We start from the raw sequence: 18,035 nt of genomic DNA on the forward strand, positions 1-18,035 counted from the left end.
GCGAGCTATCTGAGAACAATTTCCTTTCGGCGGTTGTTACAAATTACGAATTTTCATATAAAAAGTAACAAAAACATACAGGAAAACTAGTTTTCGGAGAGAAAGAAGGTAATAGTTACAATAATATTTATATTTTTGGATATACTGATAAGTTTATGCATGAAAAATGTAGCTTTTTTGTGATGTAAAAATACATCAATATGCAAAATCGATTCTACATAATTTCCCTTATCTAAGAGGACCATTTAATCCTTCGCCTTCTTTGGATGCCCGAAAAGATGGCATTGGTCACTGGCCTATATTTTCAAACAGATTGAGGCATGCAGTTCCACTATGTAAGAGTATCACATAGTAGTCATATAGCAAATTCAATGTTCCTTTATAATTAAATGCTAGAAATAATTATTTCATAAATTTTAATGTTTTGTAATGTAATGAAAAGTACCGGGTGCGGCATAAATTCATGCAAACTTCAAAAAATCCTAATAAAAAAAGTAATTCTCGAAAAAAATTGCGGTTTGCGGGAATATGTTCAGAGAGTATTGGATTTCGTTATTTTCATTAAAAAAATTGTATTTAAAAATGACCGATTGATGGCGCTCAAACGGTCATACCGAGAGGGTTTATGCAAATCAGGAAAACAGAGCACAGTAACATTGTAGTACATTTTATTTCACAGCAAAAGATGCTCAACATGACCGACACCACAAGGTATTAAGCAAGTGAGGCGCGTAACTACGTCTATTACAGCTGCGTGTAACATGTCGGTATCGATGCCACTAACGGTCAATTGAATGGCATCTTTCAGTTCCATCAAAGTGGCAGGAGAGCCCCGGTAGACACCGGACTTCAGGTATCGCCACAACCAAATGTCCACTGGAGAAAGATCTGGCTATCGTGAGGGCCACTCATTCTTACATCCTCTGCTTATCCCTCTGTCCTCAGTGAATGTGTCTAGGAGGAACGTCTTAACAGGACTAGTAACGTGGGGAGGGGCACCATCCTGCATGTAGGTGACGGAAGATAACGCACGTCTTTGCTGCAAAGCAGGCATAACGTGGTCTCACAAAAGTCTAAGATAGCGTTCTGCAGCAAGAAAGAAGATAGCGTAACAGGTTTTCCAACCGGATACAGGACAAGGCTCTTCAAAAAAGAAAGGACTTAGAATGAAGGACACAGTGAAACCGCACCAAACAGTCACATTAGGAGAATATAGTGTTTTGGTCATGTACGCACGAGGGTTTGATGCTGCCCAGATACGACATGTTCATACATTTGTGCGAGCACCCATGTTGTAAAAGCTTGTTTTTTCTTACAATCTGTTGACAACAACTGGCGAAATGCCTCTATATTGTACGGATGCAGGTTCAAGATTTCATGCAGAATGTATCAGATCTACCTTTCCGGAATTCCTGTTATTACACCTGCTTCACTTGCACTGGAATTCCCCGTTGAAGTCTCGGCTGCGACATTTCTCATGATCCTTTGAACAACAGGGACGCTGTCAGCGTTGACGGATGGTCTGCCACTTCGTGGACAAACCTCTAATCTTCCCGTTTCCTCAAAACGGCGAACTAAATTCAATATCCCATTCAATGACATTGGGTTTTTCTTCGCCTTAATTCCTTTCACCGTCCGTAACTGTCGCAATGCTTTAGTCGCGGATTCACTGTTCTTAACCCTCTCGGTATGATGTGTGAGCGCCATCTATCGGTCATTTTTTAAATAATTTTTTTTAATGGAAATAACAAAATCCAAAGGCTTTCTGAACATATTCCCGCAAGCCGCAGTTTTTTTACTTTACTTTTTTATTATAATTTTTTGAAGTTTGCACGAATTTATGCCGCACCCGGTATTTATGTTTGAAATATTACTGTACATAGTAGATTTGTAAAAGTAAAGGAATGATTGCTCATGATAATGAAATATATCATTTTTTTTTTCATTCTTATGTAGTTTTTCCCATTAACTACACCCATTTTCTAGTTTCAAATTTTATTTATTAAAAATAAAAATTCACAAATTTCAGGGTTAATTCTAGTTTTATGAAGGACATAGGCTTTGTGAAATTACCTGTTTTATGGAAAAGAATGAAAAATTGTTCAATACTTTTTAATATATTCACTTCAAAAATAAATGGATGTTCTTTAAATAATCTATTGAACAAAAGCCAAGTAAACCATACTAACGTAAGAATCCGGGAGACATAAATGATTAACAGAAATGGCGTAGTATTTTTTTCATAACTTTCTAGTTTACTTAAACATTTTAATTCATTTTCTGTTATCATATTTTAGTCATGTTGCGTACTTAAAAGGAGGAAATCAAGTAAAATATTGTACTAAATTTCTTTCAACGATTGGGTTAAAAATTATATATATATATATATATATATATATATTGTTTCAAATGCACACGAATAAACGAAAAATGGCAATTATTTGACAGATTGCAATTATTGGCAATTATTTGCAATTATTTGACAAAATTCGATGCTTCTTTACAAGTCTGTAATTAAAATCATGAAAAATTTCCTAAATCTAGGGCATTGCATTTTCTTGGTATCATGTTCACATGCGCATGTCTGGACAGAGAGACAATGATTAATCTTAAGAATGTGGAAGTATTTTCTTTTGTTTTGTCTTAGACATAAGTATGCATTAAAATAGAGAAATTGAATGTTTTATCTGTCACAATACATTCTATTTTTGCAGGTCGTATGCTAGAAAGTATGGTTGACACATAATCATTGATTTATAATATATAAATGTTAATCTTAAAAGTAATTTTAGAAATTATATGAAATGCCAAATGTCTTATCATTCATCATATACCACCTCAGATTTGATCACAATCAATATAAACATAAAAAAGACGGTTGAACTAAAAAAAGTTATTAATTTTTTTGCAGATATTTGAATAAATCGAATGCATTCTTTAAGTTAATTTACGTTGCAAAATTATCGAAAAATGATTTTAACTAACTTTCTCTTAAAAAGCATTTTATCTCATTTGCACTTCGGAAAAATGTATGTCATTGATATTATTAGCAGTTTTTAAATATTTTAATTAAAAAAACTATATCTATAGAATAATCTATCCTTCAAGGTGTTTTTTTTTTTTTTTTTACAAAATCCAATAATATACTCATTTTTGTTAATAATGTTAAACTTTAATAAAGGTTTAATTTCAAAATTCAATCACATCAGTAAAGTGTATAAATAAATAAATTGAATTTATGTACAAATCAAGTATCAAGAACATGTATTTGCAATAAAATCATTTTAGCCTTGACATTATCTAAATTTTTGATCAGTCAGATTGTGTTTATTAATTTTTTTTTCATGAGTGAATGTCTGCCACTTTTGCTAATTATCATGAGAGAATTTCAAATTAAATATGAATAACGAAGAATTATTACACAAAGAAATATTTTTCAGATGTTTTACTTGCTAAATGAATTAATATCTTGTAATATATTTTTTTAAGAAATTATTTCATGAATAATATTTAATATAAAGTATAGCATTCCAAATTTTCCGTATGCTTGATATTATTGAATGTCATGGTATTAAGCCTTTAACTAGCAAATGATAAAAAAAAATTACATAGATATATTGAGTAAGTAAACCATGTATAATATATTTACGTTTTCTTATAATTTCATTTTAATTGTTTTATTTTGGTTTTAATTATTTTTTTAAAAAAAAAGTATTCTATTTAATACCCCGAAATATGCCTACTAAGTCATGCTTACAGTACTTATGTCAAGTATTTAGATTTGCAAATCTCCCATAAGATTCAATGAAAACGCATTTCTCTACAACCATGATGAAAAAGGATTAATACTATCCCTCTCGATTCCAGCGGGGCGGTTTGAGAATTTACCCTATAACATCCACGTGGGTCGGTTTGGGGCGGCTGCTAGCCGTTTTAGGGGAGATGGGTATTAAAAGAGGCTACTCTACTGAACACTAAAGGAGGTCCTCGTTATCTTCGACAATCGCGGCTTTTTCACAGTAGTTTCCCCTGTGCCTTAGGGCGGTAGGGGTTGAGGAGGAATTCACTAAATAGGTTGTTGGCGTACATTTTGTATTTTGAAAGGGTTTTAGTTTCTATTTTCACGTGTTGTTAAATCAAAATTGGAAAGATTTTATGGCCATTTATAAAAGAAATTTCCCACTGAAGTTCTCTGGTAACGATAAGGATACCGACACGTTGTTTATTTTTCGGACAAGCATCAGAAGCCCCTTTCAGTAGTAAGACTATTGTAATGATATAAAGACAAACCATTGCATTGTCAATGCGGCCTATTCACATCGCAGTTTTCTCACAAAATGGGTAGCGACACTTGTTACTATGGAAGGAAGTCGTTTTACACTCCAAGCATCTTATTCTTTCATCAAAGGAATGTCGGAAATTCTGAGGCCGTGTACAAATTACCGCTTTTAAAATAGAATTAAAAGACAAAAAAAAAAAAAAAAAAAAAAAAAAAAAAAAAAGATTGGGAGTATTCTTTATCGCCTTCTTCAAAGAGTGAGATAATTATATAAATACTGAGTTCCTTTATAGAATGCCATTCTGAAAATTTCTCTTCAGTTGTGAATTTCTACTCTTTATTTTATGTACTGTGAATCGGGTGTTTGGATTATCAGAGTAATTTTTCTATTGACACGCTTACTATTTCTTCATTATGAGTAAAAGAAATCGTGAACACACTGAAGAAGAAATTAAAGCAATTTTACTTGATTCTGATGAAAGTGACAGTGATCTATCAGCGAAGATGATGGTTGGCCAAAAAATGATACTTTAGCTGATCTCTCATTTATTCTAAGCAAAGAAGCAGGAGATGAATGAGAGAGATAGAGATGAGGAGTCAAAAAATGTTATATAATGTACATATTATCAAAAATTTGCAAATGATTCCCTAGTGTGGAAATTTAATATGAAGCTTTCGTTCAAAAATTTATCTTGTCTTAACAATACTATAGGAAACTTCACATAACATTTTAAAATCAGAAATTCAGCTTGAAAAATTCAACATGACAGTTCATACTAAAAAAGTAATATTTATGATTAATGTAATTTTAAATGTGTTAAATCTTCATATTTAGTTTATGAAGAATGTAATGTTTTAGAAAAATGTTCAGGCTGAAAACTGAAGGAATGCATTTTCGTAATATATTTCGCTGAGTAATTTTCCCCCCGAATTTTATTTCATAAATTTTTGTATTTCATTATTAAATGAAGTTTTAAAAATATGTTATCTCATCTATCAAAACAATTCGATAGATGAGATATATAACGTTTGGCGTAATATATTCCCTTGGTAAGAAAAAAATTTTAATAGTTATATTTTAAAAGATTAGTAAAAATGAGTGGCAAAATAAAGATATTTTTGGAATTTATATTTACCCTACATTCTTTTTCGATTGTTTAATGTAAAAGCAAGAATGCGTAAGATTTTGTCGGAAAAATGTGAAAACTTCTTTAAAAATTTAATTAAAGTTCTAAAATTTTTCTCTTAGTATCACTATCGAAAATACAAAATAATATTTTATATTTAAAAATTCAATAAAGATAATCGTTTATACTCAAAAAAAAAAATGCTAAAGACAATAAAAAAAAATCTAGGCTGAGTGTTGAAAGAACATATTATTTTCGAAACATCTTTCAAAAAGAGCAATAACATTTTTTTTATCCAACGATTGTTTTTATTTCGGTATTAAATGAAGATTTAAAACATTATCTTGTTTATCACTGAAAAGCATTGACATCTATACTATGTAAAAAAATGTACTAATTGCATTGATATATGTATAATGTATGTTTTACATTACTATGTAAAAATTTTTTGCATGGTAATATATGACATATTATTTAATTTTGGCAACAAAAAAATGTAAAAGCCTATTGAGAATTAAATGAAACATAAAGATGTTTTTGAAATTGCTAGTAAAGCCAGTTTTTATTTAAATGGTTTGGAAGCCTAACATAAAACTTACAAAAAAAAAAAAACTATTTTCTAAATTATAGAATAAATTTCAAATTTTTTGTAAAAAAAAATAACCTACAAAGATGATGAGCGAAACAGTTCACACTAAAAAATATAAATACATTAGAATAAAACTCTTAAGCTGATGGAAAATGAATCTCGTTGTCGAAAACCGCAAGGCAATTACTCAAGGTAGAGCGTCGACAGTTTTATTACTTTACAGTGCGGAGGGTAACTGTCCCTCAGCTAGGAAGAGTCCATGTCTTTCAGAGACACGCTGAAAAAATCTGGATGTTAAAGGGAGTGCCACTTGAAAAGTGCTTGGACGTTAAAGAGCTATACAGACAGACATGAAACAAAATAAAAATCTTTTGATAAAAACTGATTAACAGGATTAAAATATTGTTGCGAAATTTCCGGGGTTCGTTTGGATAGTGGGGGGTTATATGGTGTGAAAAACGCTCAATCACCAAGCGGCAGTAGAAAATAAAAACAACGACGTTTATTTACACGAAGACACACAGGACAGCACAAAGACGACAACTATATACAGCACAGAAGACGATTATCTTCAGCCGAGACGTGCAGCATACAAAACAGCATAAACAGCAGCATACAACAGACTCTACTGCAGACAGTAGCACACAGCTTAGTTCAGCACTAGCTTCACTCCGTCGCTGCTCCGCTTTTCTCTGAAAGGCCAATTCTTTACCGTCGGTTCCGACTACTCTTCGACTCTACGGGTCCACGACGACGACGACTACTCTTTCTCTTCCGACTACTCTCTTCAATCTCTTTGACGACTCAATTCACGACCACTCCCCGGCATCTGCAGCTCCTTTTAAAGGTGTCAGGAGGCGGGGCTAGAAGCCTCTCAACCAATCAGGAACGTTCGAGGCGTATCTCGGCTCCTTCTGGACGGATCTGAAAAATTCTCAATGTTTCGGGTATACTCTTCTTTGGCGCCAAAGTCACCAAGTCAACAAATGGTCGCCAAGTTTGTCGCCAAGCTCTGGGACCTCCTATGGAACCAACTATGCTGGGTAGCCGCATCACAGATTCGTAAAAATATTATAATACTTATGAACTACATTGCTTAAGTAGTATGGCTTTATTTTAGATTTGTCGTAGCCGCCTAATAGCATAGCGTGACCTATTATAACATATTGAGCGGTATTCACAATATCAAACAGCGTCGTGGGTATATTGTGATGTATATCTTTTGCTAACAGGGTCAAGGGCATGTATTAAGATCTTGAAGGACAAGAAAAGAAACAGATAATCTAAATTTTAATCTAGTAATACGAATAATTGATTAATAATATAATACAGATATTTTGATAGAATTGTTTATGTACTATAATTATTATATATGCAAATAATTAAAATCATTGAAATCGTAGCACGGAAATGGGACAATAATAAGATATTATTCTTTAATTTTGAATATGAGTCTATTATTCTTCATACTGTCCATAAACTAAATGTTCTTTCAAAAAATATAATAAAACTACTTAAAGTTAGAAGAAAGATTTTTAATAGCTGGAGGAGTAACAAAATGTTATCTTTTGGCGCTTTTTATTAAAACAATGAATTCATTCACCATTCATTTTGAGAGTGATAAATAACAAGTATCATTTTTCAGATATGAAGTTAATAGATTTTCAGCCGATATCTTTGTTTTAAATATCACATCTTATCAATCTGAAATGAGGGTTACTTATCAGAGGGCAAATGAACAATTATTTTGACTTTCCAATAATATACCATTTGCGTTTTAAGATATACCAAAATTATTCCACTTAAACTCACGAAAAAATTTGAAAAATATAAAAAAAAACCTGTTTACTTTAATTAAACGAAGATTTTTTGATAATATAGACATTAATGCTAAATGTTCAGTTCATAATAATCAATGATTAATCATTTTATATTTAATGAAGACTCATTAAATCAGTATATGTGCAAGCAGTGGCCATACTTTTAAGAAAACCATTTTGCCCACGCTTTGATTCGTTCCTGCAGAGATCTGATCATATTTTATCAATTGGATTTACTTTTAAAACGCTTCTTCCTATTTAGATGCAACAGTAAAAAATGCTACAATGCAACAAATAGCAGTTCAAACAATAAAGTGTTATCATAAGCATATTCATATTCTCTACAACATATCTTAAAACGATTTGTTTTTTATAAGCGGCCGCCAACAAGAGATTTTATTATTTAATTACAAAACCAAAAAAGGTAACTTTTGCGAGCTCAGAAGCTCAGAAATCGGGCTTTGAGGATTGAAAAAAGTCTATCTGTTCTGAAAGGCTAGAATTTTTTTATACTTATATTGACGAGAGGGTTCGTGGGTAATATTTTAAGCAGATGATGACTGAATAATTGTAACAGCTCCGATGTACTCTAATCCAACCTAAGGAAATAAAATACTCACCAATACGAGTACAATTTCATTCAATGGTAGCAGTCTATTGAGGCGATGTCCAGAAAGATACACTGTTATTAATAGAAGGTACAGCAAAATGAAATTAATGTAACAGATTGTGTTGGATCAGCGTTTCTCAACCTTTCAGTATTCGTGGCGCAGTTTTCAATCATAACTTTCATCGCACCCTCCCCCCTCTACAATAAAATGTATACAACAATAATGTATATTGAGTATTTTGGATTCTGTTTTTAAATTATTTTTAATTAACTGCCAAAACAAAAGTAAAAGCGAGCCAACGTTGGCGAGAAACCACATCTTGCATTTTGGACAAGCGGACAGTGAACAGATGAAGCGAATGAAAGCGGAGAAAATTTAAATATTATATTTGAAATGAAAGCCAAACAGGGAGATAACGTTAAAAGAATATGAAAGTAGAAAAAATCATCAATGAAAGTTAACCTAGACCGGGTGAGCTAAATTCAGAAACGGGGAATACATTTTTTAGAATAATAAAAGAAATAAAACAGAAGCAGGACAAAACGAAAGTGAAAAAAATAGGAATGTTTGTGCAAGGGAATCCACACGACCGAGGATGTCTCGAGCATGCGCGGAGTAACTGTTTTCTCACAAGAAGGAAAATATTCTATACGCAAGTTTCAAGTCCAGCCAGTTTCATTCGAGTTGATCCTTTTATCGCCATCGAATCAATTGTGAATTTGTATGTTATATATGTTTTCGTGTTAATTGCAATTCACCATATAAAATATTCATGGCAGCAGATTTATGCAGACTCATGAATAAATTTTTAAGCGGAAGTAAGCAAGCATTAAAAGTACACAGACGAGCGTGGTTCCGAAAATAAAATCAAGGAAATATTCTCAAGAATACTTAAATTTTGGGTTTATCAGTACTGAAGTAAATGAAGAAAAAAAGGCCCCTGTGAATCATTTGCTCAAAATTGTTGGCCTCAGACAGCATGAAACCTAATAAACTTAAACTACATTCGGAAACGCTTCATAGTGAGTACGTCACCAAACCCAGAGAATTCTAATTAAAATCATATAACAAGCAATAACAATCATAACAATTTGCGTGACAAGTTGTTTTCAATACAGCTTGACGAAGCAACAGATAGTAATAAAGATGCTCATTTAATTGCCATGTTCAAATTTGTGGTAATATGTCAGTAGGAGAACTACTTTTCTGCAAACCAATAGAACTGAAAACATCAGCACTCGCATTATTTGCTATTTTAAATGATATTATGAACGAGGCAAACATAGAATGGAAAAATTGCGTCGGAATATGCACCGATGGTGCTCTTTCAATGTCCGAAAGATTCCAAGATATACAAGCACTTTTAAAAGAAAAATCGCCTCAGTGCACACATTGCATGATCCACAGAGAAACTTTGGCTTCGAAAGAAATGAGTCCTGGTTTGAATATTGTGTTAACTATAGTTGTAACCGTAGTAAATTATATAAGAATGAGACCCCTGAAATCGAGAATCTTTTCCGCACTTTGTGAAGACATGGGTTCAGTACATTCAGCGTTACTGTTTTATTGCGAGACAAGATGGTCATCACGTGGGAAATTTTTGCAACGTGTTTATGAATTAAGAAAAGAAATCGCCATTTCCTAGAAGAAGAAAACAGACAGGAGGCCGAGAATTTTCGCGATAATTTATTTGTGATGAAATTGAGGTACTTGGTCGACATATTCGAGAACTGAGACTGGCTATTTCTAATATTAAGCCTTCCTTCGAAAAACTTTGCTCTGCAAGACAGGCCCAAGGATATCACTAAAAATTATTAAATTTTTGTTTTTTATTTAGTATGTTTTGATTAAGTAAGTTGTTTTACTTCAATAAGTTATTAAATATGTCGAAATGTATTTTGTTTTTTATATGTATGTGTGCTTTCCTTTCAGTCATAATATTTTCTCTTTTAAATAATATTTTCTCTTGGATATTCTCGCGCCCCCCTTCTAGTGTGCTCGCGGCCCCCTAGGGGGGCGCGCCCCGCAGGTTGAGAATCGCTGTGTTGGATAGTTCATAACATTTTACACAATCTATTGCAGGTCTCATATCATACTTGCATTACGTTATGTAACAAAATTAGTATTTAGATTTATTTGTTTATTTTTCTGGACTGATAAGGCCAGTTTCTAGACTTGCATTGTGTAAACGATTCTAGGATACACTTAACTAATTGAAATTTAGTGTAATCAAGGGTCTAAATTCCATGGTCTGATTGAAAATCGCCCTCGAAGGTCTATAAAGAAGGTATTTATTTCATTAAACTTAACGATTTAAATATTACTTAGTATGTATGATTAAATTTGTATATATGTATAATTTTAAGGTATAATACAGTAAAATATATGCTCAAAATTTGAAAAATGGAAAACAAAAATCTCTTCTAATTATAAAGAAGAATATATATATATATGTGTGTGTGTGTGTGTGTGTGTGTGTTGAACAGGTGAGATCATTTGATCATGATCTATAAAATTTGGCACACATATTGAAAGTTAGGAATGGCAAATCGGAACTATTTTTTTGAAATTTAATTAACTAAAATCAAGAAGGAGTTTTACATTCTTCCACGATGTAAAACAATATAGTATATAAATAATTTTTCATTACCTTAAAAAAAAAAAAAATTACAATAATTTTTTGCAGTAAAAATTCTTTATAATTATAATTTTCTAAAAAAAGTAATATTTTAATATTTATTTCTAATATTTTAAGTGTAATTTACAGCAATATTATTCATTGTTTGAATTAAATTAAAATAATTTTCATTATTGATACCAATATTCCATCCAAGCTTCCTTTCGTTGGTAATGAAAAATATATGCAAATTGGTCTTCAATAAAAAAGGATCAGTACACTGCATGGTTTTAATAAGATTTTTGAAATTCTGTTCTATTTATCATTAAACTTCAAAACCTAATACAGCTAAGAATACAGCTTTTTTTTCTTTCATTGAAAGAAAAACAAACGCCCATTTTCAAACATTACTTTTTATTCTTGGGTTATAATTGAGTACATCAATAGAGATACATGAAAATTAGGGAAATGCGTAGCACAATGGAGAGAGCGGTATAAGGTTTTTAAAATAGTAGAAGTAACTGGTTAGACAGAATTTAAGTTTAAATATTTGGCTGGAAGCTATAGTTACACAAAACACTTAAATGAAATTTTTAACAACTATTCATTCCGACACACCAACTAATTAGTAAAGTTTGCTAATCTTTAAAAATAATAAAGACGTGTGTGTGTGTTTCGAATGCGTTAGCACTCTACAAGCTTAATTCTTAGAACTAGAGTTTCCAAACGAGGTGCATACATACTTTGAAGTATAGCACCAAGCATATATTGCCCCACGGAACGATTTTTTGAAGCTTTAATTAAAATTTCAAATAAGTATAAAATTTGTCATTTCTCCGCAAGAACTTCTGTAAATATTATATCAAATAAATAATTTTTACTTAAAATTAAAAAAAAGATGTATTTCTTTTTTCAGTGATACCTAGTTGTTTTTGTGTAATTCATTAAATGCATTTTAAGCAAATTTTATATTTTATTTTTTAAATGTTACTCAACTGTTTTAATTGTTTTTTAAAATGTTTCATCATGGATTTCCTTCCGTTCATGATAATTATTCGACTTTTCTATGCTAATATTTTATTATTTTATATGTAATTATATTTTTATTATTAAATACTTTATTATAAGACATGATTATAATATTTTTTTCGAATATATTGAGAATTACAACTAAAGTTTAACTTCAGAAGGAAACAAAGATTAATAGATTTTAATGTCTGCACATTTTTGGCATTTTTAAAGTATGACTCTCTTAGCTTAAAATCTTACTTTCCTTTTGTAATATGATATATTTTTTAATTAGTGAAATTTTTTAATAATAATTCTCTGATATATTAAGTAATTATAAAATATAATTTGAAAGAATAAATAAAATTTTAGAAATAAAGTAAAAAATTCAAGACTACTTTCTGTTTTTATATTTTTTTCGAAGGCTTCTATTCTGCACATATATAATTAAAATAACATAATTTAGCGGATGCGTAGTCATTTTCTTTTTAAATTTAAAGTAAAACATTTTTCCGAGCCTACAGATAATTAACAAGTTGCATAGTATTATGTTGTAAGACTTTCAAAATTGTGCAAATTCCTTGATAGTCAAAACTTAAATTTTACGAACACTGTAACGTTCCCCGTTTCCCTCAGCTGATAATTGGCATTCCGGGCAGATGTATCGTTACCTGCTTCCTCACATTTTGTTAAGTGCCCCTGGACTGCCAAATGGAGGATCCTCTTCGCCAGTGGAGTCATTGTGTTTGGTCATTTTTATATAGATAAAGGACAGAATATGTGAGTTTTGTCGTTTCAAAGAGATCCATCATATCTTTAAGTGAAAAGAACGTTAATACATCCAGGTGTTAAACATTTTTACCATTATGAAGGGACTCCCCACATATTTCATCAGCAACCGCTGTCATTAAGGTCGAAGTCAAATAGGTTTTAGCCTACGTTAGCTGTGAATTGAATATAATTAACATGTGATCGGGAAGGATCAGCTACAAAGATTAATCATTAACAGACATTCCCACGATAAACTGGAGACCATTGAGGAAGCAATGTTGAACAGCTATTGGTGAACTCAAGTTCACCAATGAAAAATCAGAGGCGGAGATCTGGCGGAAATAAAATGGGTATTTTTTTAGAGAAAAGAGGAGTGAGAGCCGTTTTAAGGAGGACACAGAGAGACATGGGTGTTCGAAGTTTTTCCTGATTTTGTGAGAAGCACCGTGGGATGGGCTTCTGTGTTAAATCCATCCGATAAAGATCGGTTGATTTCTGGAGCTACCCCTGGAATAACCGTTTGAGCTAACTGCCTGTTGGCGTTTGTTGTGGTGTCTATTCTCTGAATTGATCGAGGAACTATTTCATGATTAACTTTCGACTATTGTGTGAATTTTTTAAAAAATATTAACCTAGATGAGAACAAATTTTTTTTGTGCACAAGGAATTGTTGTAAATAAAGGAATTGTTGTAAATAAAGGAATTGTTTGTTATGCTACTCTCTTAACGGTCAGGATCAAGCCATTACAATGCTTTGCTGAAGAAGCCCTTATAGGAAGTTATGCACAAAAGATTCACTTTAAATTTTGTGCAGTCATTACAACCGACCAACCTCATTGTTGATGTGAATAACTTTTAATTGACATCCATAAAACTAATCCTTTACATTAATGTGACCCTTTTCCAGATTAAGTAAAAAATCAGGAACTTGATTTCGGTATCTTTATAAACGCCTTATCTGGAGGACATCTGTGGCACTCATAGATGATTTTAGACAAGATAATCAATTGCTTTATATTTGAAGATAATGCAAACGGGTAACATTATTGTCAGATTTTCATTTTATCAAAATTGTAATCACATCATAGAAAATAAAGATTTGAAAGTCTCTTATGAAACAGTTATTGATAAGAAAGTGATAGACTACTATATTTATATCGCAATAATTATAAAAACTTTTATCTCTAAGTGTTTTTTTTAACAGCAAGTTACATTTTTTTAAATTTTTTTTAATGCTTTAATGTATTTAACATGTTTCTGATATGATTTAAAATATTTATTAAAATATGAAATTAAATCATTAGAAATTAAAATTTAGGAACATTTGAGATTATATATATTGGTAAGAACGTGATAAAATGCAATATGTAAAATCTTCTAATGTCTCAAAAGGTTTATTTTATTAAATTTGCAAAAACGATGATAAGATATCGAAACTTAGAAAACATGTTCAAATACATGAATGATGATTGAAGTTTATAAATATATTTTACCACAATTTTGTATTTTTCATTAGTTTGTAAAATATACAACATATTTGAAATTTAGTTATTAAATATCAAATTATTTTGAAATTCAGATAAAGCGTTTTTAGTTTCTTTAGGTCTAAGAATGAAATTAGTAATATGTTTTGGATATATTTTATAAACGTATTAATTTACGTGTCTGACTTTCTGTAAGTATCTATGCATATGGTTTTCATGCTCTCGATATGTTCCTAACTATTATATAAGATATTTAGGATGTCCACGATGTTTGAATTTATGAAATGTAATTTATAAATACACTTTTATTTCTAAAAATTAAATGAAGCAATTAAAAATTGTTATTCATTAATGAAAACATAGACAGCTATTCTCAATAATATTTTTCATTGACTTAATTTATTAATAAGCTCAAACCGCTTTGAAAACAAACAACGTTATCTGAAAATTAATGAATCAGTTTTATTTCAAGCACTTTTTTTATCAGCACAGATATATGAATAAATGAGTTTGGGACAATAAATATTTTTTCACAACAAATAATCTGTGGAAATTTTCCCCGTTTCTGGGGGGAAGTTGCAGCAGATGTGGTGCATACTGTAACAATAAATATTTTAAAAATTTTAGAACTGAAAAAAAGATAATCTGTTATTTATTATAATATTCTTTTATAAATTAAATTTTTTAAAAAATCCGCTATTTATTACTGATATAGTGACAATTAGTAATGATATTAAATAGTTTATAGCAAAAATAAATGATGAAAATTATTTAATCAATCAACATTAAAGTCAATTTTTAGCCGAATTACAATTGAAACAAACAAATGACAGATCGTTACCTCTCACAAATTCGCAAATTAAGTATTACGCACTTCTTCATTAGAGTTGATGTAAGTATCTCCACAAGCTAAGTAAATTCATTTTTCAATTGTAGAATATGTGTTTCAATTCAAAATCCTCTTTTATACTTTTCTTTCTATTCTTGGAGTTTTCTTTTTCCTTTCTCTTTTTGATTTTTGTTTCTTATCAACTATTTGGTCATTTTCTTTTTTCCAATGCTTCTTTCTTGGGTGTGTGAGTAAGGATCGATTTTTAAAGATTTTTTTCTAAATAAAGCTTTAGGGAGAATTCTGATCTTTGAGAGGCTAAAGATAAACTTTTTGCTTTTAGGTGTCTGGAGATCCCAGAATTGATTCAGTAGTCATTCCACCAGCGATCTAATTTATATTCCCAGTAAGGTTTATATTAAATTCCGGCATTAATTACAAAGATTCAGGATTATCGAAGCTCAAAGCAAATTCATTATCAATTTGCGATAAAATCATTTCTATTTTTTTCTGTATTGAGACTTGAATGATCAGTGACATAGATGTCGCAAACCAAGGACCTTGAAAAATGTCAACATTTAAAATCAGATACCGCCTGCTTTGAATTCACTCATGACGTCCATCTGATTTATTACCAGTGGCAAATACTTTTTCTCTACATTTGGGATGTTGTTCACCTGGAATATCTGAATTGTTGTTCATCGATGCTACATGTGCTTTGTGTAAGTAGTTTTTGATTGAACAATGAACACTTCAAGGTCTACACGTGCCTTGTGAATATCTTTGTAGATTATGTGAATATCTTTGACTTTATGTACGACTGCGTTATTTATATGTGAGCTATAATTATCAAGCAGCAAAAAGATAAGCTGCTTCTTTGTAGGATGTACATATTTGATGAAATGATGGATGAATTTTAAAAATTCTTTTTCAGCCATCCAACCTGAAGAATTTCCACTTCGGTGGTCCGAATTGAACCGATTCGGATAAATATATCCCTGTATCGAATTCTAAGAAAAGCGAATATTGGTAAAGTACTTTGGCCCACAGCATTTACAGCACAAACGAGACTCTCACACAAGGAGTCACGCTTGAAGCTATAATATTCTTTTTTCGGAGAATATCATAGTTCCAACTTGGGTTTGATTCTATAACACGATTCGATGCTATAATCGGGCAACCACGCACAGTTGTAATTCCTATCTCATCAATGTTCCAAATTTAAGAAGCCGAGATGTTGTATGTAGGGATTGCAATACCGGTATACCGGGATACCGAATACCGGTATTTTGAGCCATTTGTACACTTTCGTAATACCGGTATTCACAAGTTTAAATACCGTTTTTTCGGTATTTACTAGAACTTTTTTAAAATGGTCTCCACTATATGTTCAGGGATTGCCAACATAGCAAAATAGTATACGTTTTTGTTTTTATGTATCTCTAACGGGCGAAATTAATTAGCTAATTAATGCCTTAATTACTTGATTAAATCTAAATTAGCGAAACAGGGAATATCCCTGAATGAAGATATTATATCCATAACGACTGATGGAGCAACAGTTATGAAAAAAGTTGGAAAGTTGATTGGTGCAAATCAGCAATTGTGTTATGCTCATGAAATTCAATTAGGAGTAATAGATGTATTATACCAAAAAAATAAAGAACATTAGAATCCAAATACTGTGAATATAGAAACTTCGGATTCCAACTTTGAAGAGAGTAAGAGCGTGAGTGATATTGACAAGGAAGATAATGACAATGTAATTGTTGAAGAAGATATCGCTAATGAGGATGAAATATTAACCCATCAAGAATGGCTTCCTATAATTTATAAAGTTCGAAAAATTGTTAAGATATTTAAACGTTCCCCTATAAAAAATGACATATTACTAAAATATATACTAATTGAAAATAAAACAGTATATATGTTAATATTAAATTCTAAAACACGTTGGAACAGTTTGGATCCAATCCAAAAAGCAATAACAGACTTAAACCTGTAAATTAATTTTTCAGATAGTGAATTCGACTTAATATAATAATATAATATTCGAATAATGTATATGCTGAACCCAATAATTTCCACACTCTGATAAGCGATCTTCTTACTTCAATAGAAACCATCTGAAGTGAATATCCGCAAACTTCAGCAAATAAGATTATATTTTCTCTTCTATTGTAAACACTAAAGTATTTTCAGTATATTTAACAGAGCGAGGATCGTTTTACTTTTTTTAAATACATTTGTGCGACGAAAAGTAAGAAATAACAAATGACTCAGTTGTATTTCTAATAATGCGTGTTTCAATGCAGTTAAATAATATTTATTTATTATGTATGTATATACATCTTTCCTTTACACACTTTCGTCTCTTTGTTAGTAATATATTGTTTTTCTTTCTATCTATCTGCAACTGTTAATGAATTATTTTAACAAGAATACAAAAATTGGCATGATATCAACTAATTCAGGAAGTCTAGCTTCACAAATAAAAAAAATGATGTATTGTTTGTATCATACTGTTTCTTACATTTTTATTGAGTTATAATAAAGTATTGCATTCAGTAAAAAAATTAAAACTCCATTTTATAACCTGATACATGTACAAAATAAATACATAAAACCTTTTTATAAGATCAATTAATTTATTTTAAATCTAAATTTGTGAATTTTATTTCCATTAATGAGCTAAAAAAAGGAAGCATGTACACACAATTGCTCATATCTTGGTTCGGCAAGGTGCTAATTATTTATCACGTATTTAATATTATTACGAATCTGTGATGCGGCTTCGCAGCATAGTTGGTTCCATAGGAGGTCCCAGAGCTTGGCGACAAACTTGGGACCATTTGGCGACTTTGGCACCAAAATAGATTATACCCGAAACATCCAGAATT

At 30.9% G+C, this 18,035-nt stretch overlaps 1 protein-coding gene across 2 annotated transcripts in view; it reads left to right on the forward strand.

The window, feature by feature from the left end:
* LOC129959417 (SEC14-like protein 3) overlaps positions 1–18,035 on the forward strand; it is an 80,799-nt gene that overhangs the window by 24,035 nt on the left and 38,729 nt on the right. The window contains exon 1 of one of the 2 annotated variants that reach the window (XM_056072248.1): positions 15,800–15,857. The exons of the other annotated variant lie outside the window; for it this stretch is intronic. The gene's annotated coding sequence lies outside the window, so the exon portion shown is untranslated. Of the gene's footprint in view, positions 1–15,799; positions 15,858–18,035 lie in introns of those variants that run through there. 2 annotated transcript variants of the gene reach the window in all.

The sequence above is a fragment of the Argiope bruennichi genome, chromosome 2, assembly GCF_947563725.1.
Source record: "Argiope bruennichi chromosome 2, qqArgBrue1.1, whole genome shotgun sequence".
NCBI classification, from domain to species: Eukaryota; Metazoa; Arthropoda; class Arachnida; order Araneae; family Araneidae; genus Argiope; species Argiope bruennichi.